Raw genomic sequence first — 10,633 nt, 5'->3', positions numbered from 1 at the left:
CTCCACTTCGGGATCTGAGACAAAGACTTAATTGCTTTTGTACCAGGTCTCTTTGGAGAATCCTTGGCTATCGATGGTCACTCTTTGTGTCCAACGAGTGGTTGCTGAGAAAGATTCAAATAAGATTTGTTAGCTGCATAGTCCGTGAGCGTCAGCTGTGGCTGTATGGACATGTGGCTCGTTTTCCTGATGCTGATCCTACTCACCAGATTCTCTCAGTGAGACAGCCTCGTAAGTGGAGGAGGCCAATGGGCCGATCACATGCCTCTTGGTTGCAGCAGGTTGATCAGTATCTCATGCAGATGGGGATGGGCCTGGCATCTGCCTGGGATGGCCAGACGGAGGCCCTTGGAGTACTGGCGGAAAGTGGATGCAGCGACGTGCTGCTCCGGCGCATGCTGCCATACCTGCTCCCATACCTGACCTGAATGGGGAAAGGGCAGAGCAGATAAGGATGTCTGAGATTTAGTCCAATATTGCTTTTTAACCCAGTTTGTAGATAAGCTCACTTGGGGGAGTACAGTGTTCGACTTCCTTTTAAGTGACGATCACAATGTGTTGGAGGTAGGAGAGCATTAAGCGTCAAGTGACGATAACTTTGTGTGTGCAAGAAATCTGTTAAGAGTTTGACTTCAAGATTGCAGAGTAAGGTTATTGGATCTCAGGAAGACAAACCTTAAGGGTATGAGGAGAGAGCTGGGTGATGTTGAATGGGAGAGGCTAACAGTTGGACAATCGGCCTGGGAGAAATCGGAAAACTTCATGGAGCAAATGTACAGAGTAAGTATATTCTAATGAGGAGAAAGAGGTCAGAGTGGTCAAGTCGTAAGATAAAGAATGCATGCGATTAAAGAGAAGCAGGAGGCATAAGGTACTAGAAAATACCACCCATAACTTCACTTCACTGGGTGAGTGAAGAGAGAAGGGTGACAAAGGGGGGGGCAGAAAGTGGGGAGAGTATTGGCTGAGTGAAGAGATAGGGGTGACAAGGTGGTGGGGAGGCAGAAAGTAGGGAGAGGGGTGGCTGAGTGAAGAGAGAGGGGTGACAAGGTGGGGGGGCAGTAAGTAGGGAGAAGGGTGGCTGAGTGAAGAGAGAGGGGTGACAAGGTGTGGGGGAGAGCTGGGTGGAGGGAAGTGATGCTTCACCATACGATGCTGTCTTGGAGGGTGTAAGAGCGAAGAGGATTGGGGAGCAAGGAGGAGGAAGTGGGAAGGGGAAACGGGTGTTTTGGACTTGTGCTTGGTAGTGAGACATGAAGGGAATTTCGGGGGGGAGGGGTATTTGACTTGCATTTGTGAGGGTGACTTTAGAGGAAGCGGGGGGGGGGGGGGTGGGGAGGGTGAATTGCCCGTCTTCCAGCAATTTTCCAGGATTGAAGGAAATGGGGTACGTTAAAACAGCACGTTCAAACGGGATAGCAAAACAACCCATCACTTTCAAACAGCAGTACCATTTTTAGAGAGATTCTAACATGGGCTTCCCTTGATGTGTGTGACCTGAACTGTGACTGCTGCCCTGTTTACCCCACTCTTGAACTGGATCTACTCGAGGGGGTCCCACACTGCCCGGAGTCATGGATTCAATTTTCTCTTTTGGTTAAGCATCACGATATGTTTTGACGTTGTTCCATCACAATCCCACATTAACAGTAAAATGTCAATAAATGTCGATGGTAATCCATAAGAGGATTGTGCTGTCGTGTTGTGGTGTCATTCCTTCCTTTTTATTTATTATTATTATTTTTTTTTGAGATTTCATCCCTCAATGTTTTTGGATTTTTTTTCCTCTTATGCATATAAAGCTAACCTGAGAAACACATTAGTTACTTACCTGTATTCATCAGCGCAAATTGGCAAAAATTTTTTTAGCAACAGCAACGCTTACTTTTGGTGAAGATCTGGATCTGAGAATTTTAAAGTGAATCTTCACCATTGACAGATAGGGCCGAAAATGCTGTGCAGCACAACATCTCAAAAGGATATGGATGGATTCATGTGAAGCTTGGTGGACATGTTGTGTGTGTGACAATTACCAATTGATTCGATTTTGTTGAAGATCCGAATGTGGATACAAGTATTTTTCCAGTGATTTTTCACTCTTGAGAAATGAGGCTAAAAACTACGTATGCCTGGGGGTGGGGGGGGGGCACATGTCCCTCCCACTGTTTTTTCCAGGGGCGACAGAGTATATTCTGTCCCCCCCACATTTTGAGTCACATGCCTATTTGAAAAATGCAAAAAATCAAGCAATAGCTGTTGGTACGCAGCGATAAGCCTTCGTTGCTATTCTTGTCATAAAACCATGCAGCCCCACGCTGTAGATATACCTCATGTACTGTACAGTGCATATTTGGGGCGACGGTAGTGTACATGATGTACACTACCGTCACCCCCTATATGCACCGTCTCTTCTTCACATGGCGCTGGCTTGGCCGCTCACACCCACTGAGGGCAGCTCTGTTGCTCACACTCAGAGAGTGTACATGGCTGAAAACGAAACTAAGAATTTCCAGTCGGTACCTACGCTGAGCATATGCGTTCGGCTCAGCGATGTGCCACAACCTGCGTTGCTATGGAACGGGGCACAGGTCATAAGATGCCTAACATGGAGAAGCAAAATACCAAGATCCTGGACTTTTTCCATCCTTAAAAAGAGGTGAAGGCGAAAGACCCGACTGATGAGGTTTGGACGGATCCCGCCATTGAGGCGTCTGATTCAGCAGTTGGTGCAGCTGTTTCCGTGAGTGATGATGATGAGTGCCCTGAACTCCTCAAGCCACATCAACCAGATCCGGATTCAATCCCAACCCAGACTCTGGCTAACCGAACACTGAAATTTCAAGCGAAATGGTTCAAAGACTTCCCTTGGCTTCATTTTGACGAGCGACTCGGTCAGGTTTTGGCTATACATGCGTGAGTGCAAGTTGGAAGAAGCTGTTCGGCACTTGCTCAGGTAGCTTCGAAGACGCGTTCATTCGGAGTGGTTTCTGCAACTGGAAGAAGGCCTTCGAGAAATTCCGCGCTCACCAGAAAAGCAAGCAACACGCTATCGCCGTGGAGAAAATCAACACCCTCAAGCAGACCGACGTGCGTGCACAGATAGAAACTCAGATCAAAGACTATCAAATCCTCGCCCGGAAAGCTCTTGTCAAGATTATCACTTATTTGAGATACCTAGCAGAAGAAGATTGTGTGATGAGAGGTGAAGATGCCTCGGAGGGAAACTTAAAGAAGTTACTGAACCTACGGTCTGAAGATGACGCAAACCTGGCCAACTGGTTGAAACGAACAACAAATTACAGAAGCATTGAAATTCAAAAGGAGATATTGTCAATAATGAGTCACGCTGCATTGAGAGAAATATGCCAAGACATCAATGAGCAGTCGGTCCAGTTCGCGGTGATAGTACATAGAACGCAAGATATCCGTGGCATAGAGCAAGAGGCGATATGCATCGATTACGTGGAATCGGACCTCGACATTAAGGAGGATCTCATTGGTTTGTATGAAATAAACGCTACCACGGGAGTTGCTATTGCTATGATGTTAAAAGACATGCGACTGAGACTATAGCTGTCTATTACAAAACTCCGTGGACAAACGTACGATGGAACCAGCAATATGTCAAGATCATACCTCGGATGCCAAGCTGAAGTGAAGAAGGTTCAGCCACTTGCGAAATACGCCCATTGCGGCGCACACATCACTCACCTGATTACTTCAAAGGCGATGGCAAGTGTGAACTTCATTGAGGTGCTCTCGACTGTGTGCAGGAACTTGGCAAACTGTACTCGCAGTCTGGAAAGTTCAAACACCTGTACCTCAAATTGCACTCTGATGACCCCATCTCCGCCTCACCGACTGGACTGAAAGCAATTTGCTCTACGCGGTGGCTCACTCACGCGAATGATGTCCGCGCAGTCATCCAGAACTTCGGGTCCATTTTGTATGCACTCGAGAAGGCCTCCGCGGAGTTCGGCTCGAACATTGGCTGTCGCGCATGCGGCATTTGAGGAAACCTTGCGACTGGGAATGTTTTGCTCAGTATACATGCATCGCTACCACTCTTACAGTGCATGGAAGGGTTTAACAGAGCCCTGCAAGCACCAGCGCAGACTGTAGCGGGTATGCTACAGTTGGGCGAGAGTGTGAACGAGCAGATGCAGCACCTTCGCAGCAATGAGGCCTTCCATGACACATTTGTCCACGTGGAGAAACAGATGGAAGAACATGGCATTGACCCTTTCGCTCCTCTGAGGAAGAGGAGAGCTCCTCGTGGACTGGATACTGAGGCGCCATCCCACGAGTTTTCGACGGCTGAAGATGCGTATAGAGCAGAATACTTCGCGGTGCTCAATTCAGCTACGTCGAACATGACTCCGTACTTCACCTCTACAGACTTGCAGTGGTACGGCGGCCTCGCAAAGATGTTACTCTCTGGAGAGTATGACGCTGACACCGTTACCATTTATCCAGAATTGTCAGAGATTCTGAAAGAAGAATTGCTCTTCTTTAAGAAGCAGTACACTGGTTCCTGCATTCAGGATTACCAAGCCATCTTCCGAAAGATGGTACCGGAGGTGCGCCAATTGTTCCCGCAGGTTGAACGGTTGCTTCGATTGCTGATGATCTCCCCAGCAAGCTCCTGCTCGATTGAGCGCTCCTTCAGCGCACTCAGGCGTCTGAAAACCTGGCTGAGATGTTCGATGAGTTAACAAAGACAGAACCATCTCATCGTTTGCCACGTCCTCAGTGATCGGTTGGCAGCACTGGATCCCCACGAGTTGTCAGAATAGATTTCCGTTTCCGCCGTTTCTGTGAATAGATCGAACTTTACTGGAAGCTCACACAAAGCACACCGAGCTCAAGGCCATCTGAGTGAAGAGGAAGAAGTTGATATTTACAACCACGAGCACAGAGCATGCGTGGAGTTTGGTTGGTTCCCAGGTCAAAAAACCAGTAAAGACCAGTAGCTTACTGGTCAACTGGTACCAGTTGAAAACCAGTAGCCAACTGGTACCAGTAAAGCCAGTTGGTTTCTTACTGGTTTTAATATGGAAATTGGAATAGAGTGATATATTACCAGTTGAAATACATGTATTTAACTAACTGCTATCAACTGGGACCAGTACATTGTAACTGGTATCAACTGGGAGACCAGTACATTGCAACTGGTATCAACTGGTATCAACTGGAACCAGTAAGACTTTAACTGGTACAAATATGAGCTACTGGTTTTTTCAACTGGGAAATTGGAATTCTGACTGAATTTAACTGGTACCAGTTGAAACCAATAGAGACCAGTTAAAGACCAATTAGAACCAATAGGGACCAGTTGAAAATGTGTACTGGTTTTAACTGGTTTTTCGACCTGGGTTGTCAGACAGTTCATGGACCAGGAATGCCAAACCAGCATACAAGTGGCATGGTGGTTTCAAACATTTCCAGAATGGGGCTCATTGGTTTCGTTACTGAGGTGGTCAATTGTACAGCTTTTGTGAAAAGGAGATCGGAGAAGATTAACATTATCTCTTCCACAGCCTGTAAACATGTAGGTTGGGTGGGCATTTCCTCCATTTTAACGAGAGAGAGAGAGAGAGAGAGAGAGAGAGAGAGAGAGAGAGACAGAGAGAGAGAGAGAGAGAGAGAGAGAGAGAGAGAGAGAGAGAGAGAGAGAGAGACAGACAGACAGACAGACAGACAGACAGACAGACAGACAGACAGACAGACAGACAGACAGACAGACAGACAGACAGACAGACAGACAGACAGACAGACAGACAGACAGACAGACAGACAGACAGACAGACAGCAGACACCAGTTCTGATGTCAAACAGTCTCACGACTCAATGGATTAATGTCAATAATCCAATGGAACGCGAAAAGTCGAGTGGCCCATGGATCTGAATTATTATCTGAAATTTTATCTGAAATCTGATCTGAAAAATTATCTCCGATTTGGTAACTTAACCAGATATAATACAGTATGTCGTCGACTTACGACCTATGGGACTTACGACTGATCGACTTTATGACTACTTTACGACCACTTTACGACTTTACTACCAGACTGTGTGCATTCTAATAATTTCTCGATTTCTTATGCACATTTATAAATCAATGCAATGCCCCAAGTTTTATCGTTTTCATATTAGACGGTGCATAAATTTGGGTAACATCAGAGTGAGCTGGTATGCTCCGAACCAGGAAGTAATTTTTTTCTCTTCTCTTCTCTTTGTGTTTTTCCTTGTGATGACATTGCGAAAAGGAAAAATACGTTGGCGATAATTGAATAATTGGCCATTAAAACGAAATTGCGAATAATCGTAGCTGCGATATGCGAACTTCCGGTCACGCACGTCCGGATACGCGGGAGCGAAGAAACGGCCTGTGTGGTTGTTGTTTCTTGGTCGCAGTTTGCTTTTTATTATTTTTTTACGGGCACGTACAAGTAATGATAATAATAATAATAAGAGCATGTGTGGGATGGCAGCAATGATGTCTCGTCCGAAGAAATAAAACAACAAGAAGCCAAACTGGCGATGAAACATTCTCTGCAACACCAAATCTCCATTTCCGTGTTTGTCTTCATTGTCGTCTCGTCACAGCTGATCAACACATGCTTCAACTCCTCGTCCCCCCCCTCCTCATAATCCTCTTCTGAGGAGGCTGCAATGGGGTCATTTCCTTCGGACCCTGGTCTTACACCCTCTTGCTCCATGTATCCTGTTACTCGTGGATTACTGGTTCTTGGTGAGGTACAGGGAGGAGACCCCTGACTGGGTCATCTTTCGGAGGTCGTCACCACTCACAGTGTGCTCTGTACTATCGACCCCTTTCCCCCACCCCGAGGGTTCGATATCGTGACATCACTCGCGGTGTGGACGTCATCACCTGGAGCGGGACTCTGGGCGGACTGCCTTGACGGAGGCGGAATTTGGATCGCCATTGGACCTCGTTGTTGATAAGACGAAGCGCTGTTATTGGCCAGTCGAGCTGAGTGGGCGTGTGTCGTCATTGATCGCACGAGACCCGTGTGGGGGAGGGGAGATGAGAGGGCGAATCAACGTCTCGCAGAAAACTTCCTTTGTGTTGCTCCGTGAACGTCTCGTTCTTCGTTTCGTCGCCATTTGATCCTCAGCAACTGTTCTCTCTTTTTTGCCTGGACCAGCTCTTCTTTGTGTGCCGTGGACCGTGGACCGTAGACCGCACCCACACACCCTGTGGGTCCAAAGTAAATTGAACCTCCTCGGTTGGTTTCCCTGTTGGTAAGTTTTTATTAATTATCATCGTCTCTCTTCGTCCCTCCACATCTGTTCCTTCACTTCTCGTGTCCGTGTGATTTTTATTTAATAAATCGATATTGATGGATCACGTACAGTACAAACATCCCTCGGTGTTCAGGGTCACGTACAGTACAAACATCCCTCGGTGTTCAGGAGCCGGATTCGAACCTCACTCGTCAAAGGACAATTAATAAAAATTAAAATTTAATTAATAAAAACATGATTGCTTGTCCGGAGCAGATGAGCTTGAATACTGAGGTTTAAAAGTTGAAACCTGCTGAACTTACCTCCTCGTAGTCTTGACGTCATACGTTCCACTGTTCCGTTCCATGTTTAGCCGAGATGCCGAGTGTATCAAAGATTTTAAAATCATGTAACGGTATTTAAACATTGTAAACACATTTCTTAGATTTGTTGGTGATATTGTTGCGAGGTTGGAAGTTTACTGCACACAACAGCCAGGTCCTATAGATCAGCCATATCAGTAAGTATGTGTTTCTAGTTCGGGTCCCGTCCTATGTTTAATGGGCGATTTAATTGTACATGCGTTGTGAGTTATTTTGATAGTTAGGATTTAAATTTCCAACAGCAACAACACCTGCCCTCGCTTCCTTCCACCGTCATTCACCGGCACCATTGCACGCGTGCGTGTCAACACGTACCTGGGCAGAGTCCAATGTGCTAGGCGGGGTTTCTCTGGATGTTGGTGTGCTGGCTTCGCCCCAAATATGGGCACAAGCGTTGCGCTCTGGCTTCGCCCCAAATATGGGCACAAGCGTTTCGTCCTGGGTTGGCTCCAAATTTGGATAGAGAGCGTTCCCTCTCTCCCCAATAAGGCAGTGCAAGCGTGAGATAAGAGAATCGCGCGTGGGCCAAACGTGAGGGAGAGTTGAGTGGTTGTCTTCTGGTCTTCGGAGGAATTGTCTTCTGGTCTTTGGTCTTCGGACGTCTGCTGGTCTTCTGAAGCCAGTCGTCGCCTTCCTGGGGTCCTGCCAACAGAGCGTCTTCTCTTGTGGCCTGCGAGCCTGTCCCGCGAGGATCGTCTGCCTGGGCTTGGAGCGGCATTGTGTGGCGGGTTTGAGTCCTGCCTCACCGGATCGTCAAAGACTACACGAGGCGGAAAGGTCGAAGAATAGGCTCTGACCTCCAGCTCACCTTTGCTCGAGCTGGAGGCCTCCAATAAAGACTGTGTGTGTGTGTGTGTGTGTGTGTGTGTGTGTGTGTGTGTGTGTGTGTGTGTGTGTGTGTGTGTGTGTGTGTGTGTGTGTGTGTGTGTGTGTGTGTGTGCGTGCGTGCGTGCGTGCGTGCGTGCGTGCGTGCGTGCGTGCGTGCGTGCGTGCGTGCGGCACCAGTCCATTAAGTAAAATTGCATAAATGCTTGTACATAAATTGCTATTCCTTCATTATTTGGTTAACTCTGCCTTCTTGCGTGCTCCCCTGCCGCATTATAAATAAATATCCCTTTTGTTAAATATTTCAGCTCGTTTCTGGGTTTCTTTCATTGGCTTGGCATGGCGTGTATTGAGAAATAGCGAGGTCGTTCGGGCCGGTAAATTGTTCATTTTGTCCGACGGGTCTTGGTAATCTCCGCTCGGGTTATCGAGGTCCGTCGACAGTGTGAATTCCCCCGTAGCTTTGTCCGCGTGGGTAATTAGGTATATTGAAGTTTGGCAATTGACCCGACCCGACGCGGTCAAATTATTGGTGATTCATGGTTCCGTAAGGGACCCGTGCCTTTCGGACTTATCCAAAAGACACGACCTCAATTCCGGTGTGTTCTGTGGAGCCGAATCCACTGCTCCCTCTTGCGGTTGTGCTCGCCACCGATACCTGGCCCTGTAACAATATACGGGTTTTTGGGGGCTTTTTTTTCATCCCGACTTTTTTCGGGATACCGGTATATTCAGAATTCCAACTCCGGTATATCAATATGAAAAATTATATCGATAAATCACCGGACCGTCCTGCAGCCAATGATGTCACCTCGCAGCCTTGTGCTGCACATGAAAGATCTGCAACATTGATCCTTGAAGGCTTTTATTTGTAAAATTACTTCATAGTTTAATACAGAGCCAAAAGCATCACAAAGTTGACCTTTGATATTTTAATTAGCCCGATCAGTACATTTTTTTTAAAATTTTTTGAATGTTTATTGCTTGTACCACTACCGATAACTTGTCTACAAAAACCTCTTACCTAACGAACTCTGGAGATTGCTCTGTTTCCTGTGCTCCCCCTTTCCGCTTCCTTCATCTCCTTGTTTCCAGCTATATCTCTCCGAGTTACCAATGCCACCAAAGGTGGAAGGTGGTTATGTTTTCACCGCTTTGTCTGTTTGTTTGTGTTCAGGATATCTCACAAAGTTGTGGACGGATTCGGATGAAATTTGGTCAGTAGGCTTTGTGTGTGACAAGAACGAATTATTTAGATTTTGGTGAAGAACCGAATCCGGCAAATCGATTTTTTTAAAAAAAGTGATTCTTCAACATTAAGAGATTGGCCAAACGCGATTTATAACACGATATCTTCAAAAGTTGTGGACGGAGTCAGACGAAACTTGGTGGAGACATTTGGTGTGTGACGACGAATTGATTTAACTAGCAGATAGCCTTCAGCGACGGGTGCGGGGGGAAAGGACAGATCATAATACTCGGTTACGGAAGTTTCTTTGGATGTTTTGCGCTGCATTCAACAGCTCAGTTCATATTGGTGGCGTGTGTGGGTGCCCATGGTGGCGTTTGAGATAGGTCACTTTCGAGTGTTGGCCTTGACACATAGTGCCGGATGACTAACACGAACGATTTGACATGTTAATCTGTTGATGGAGGTAATATAGAAATGATGAATAACATGGCAGAATAAAAGTCGCAAATGCCGAGTAGAACAAAAGTCCTGAACTCATGGACTTGGTGAAGTAAAGCATGTCGGCTGGGATCCTGGCGTCGGTTTGCCAGTGAACGCTGCTGATTGTGACGTCATCAATTCCCTCTGAAAATTCTATGTATATTCAATTTTTTTGAATCCGCTATCACCTGCGCAAATACATGGAACACATAATGTGAAGATTTCGGAAGTATGAACAGAATATGTTTGGAGAAAAGTGTGTTAGAAGTTCCAAGCTTACGCCTATTATATTATGCTTCTGGTGAAGATCAGAATCCTATAATATTTTTCAGTGATTCTTCACCATTGAATGATGGGACAAAAAAAATGATATAAACAAGAAAAAGAGCAACCTGAGATCGCAGACCCTTGCCAGGACTTGTTTTGTGTGGTATTTGTGTACTGGTGTGTTATGTAATTCGTGAAACAACGAGAACTGCCACTTTATAATTGTTGGCAGTGA

At 46.4% G+C, this 10,633-nt stretch overlaps 1 protein-coding gene across 2 annotated transcripts in view; it reads left to right on the top strand.

Moving 5' to 3' along the window:
• Positions 1–6,531: 6,531 nt before the first annotated feature.
• The window catches only part of LOC147031944 (uncharacterized), a 50,453-nt gene continuing 46,351 nt past the window's right edge, over positions 6,532–10,633 (top strand). For both annotated transcript variants that reach the window (XM_085869187.1, XM_085869185.1), the window contains exon 1: positions 6,532–7,269. The gene's annotated coding sequence lies outside the window, so the exon portion shown is untranslated. The remainder of the gene's footprint in view (positions 7,270–10,633) is intronic.

This window comes from Eptatretus burgeri, chromosome 2, assembly GCF_056783735.1.
Source record: "Eptatretus burgeri isolate ZD-2024b chromosome 2, Ebu_testis_v1, whole genome shotgun sequence".
In the NCBI taxonomy this organism is placed as follows: Eukaryota; Metazoa; Chordata; class Myxini; order Myxiniformes; family Myxinidae; genus Eptatretus; species Eptatretus burgeri.
Note: the sequence above shows the minus strand (reverse complement) of the source record. Positions and strands in the feature narration are given on the sequence as shown.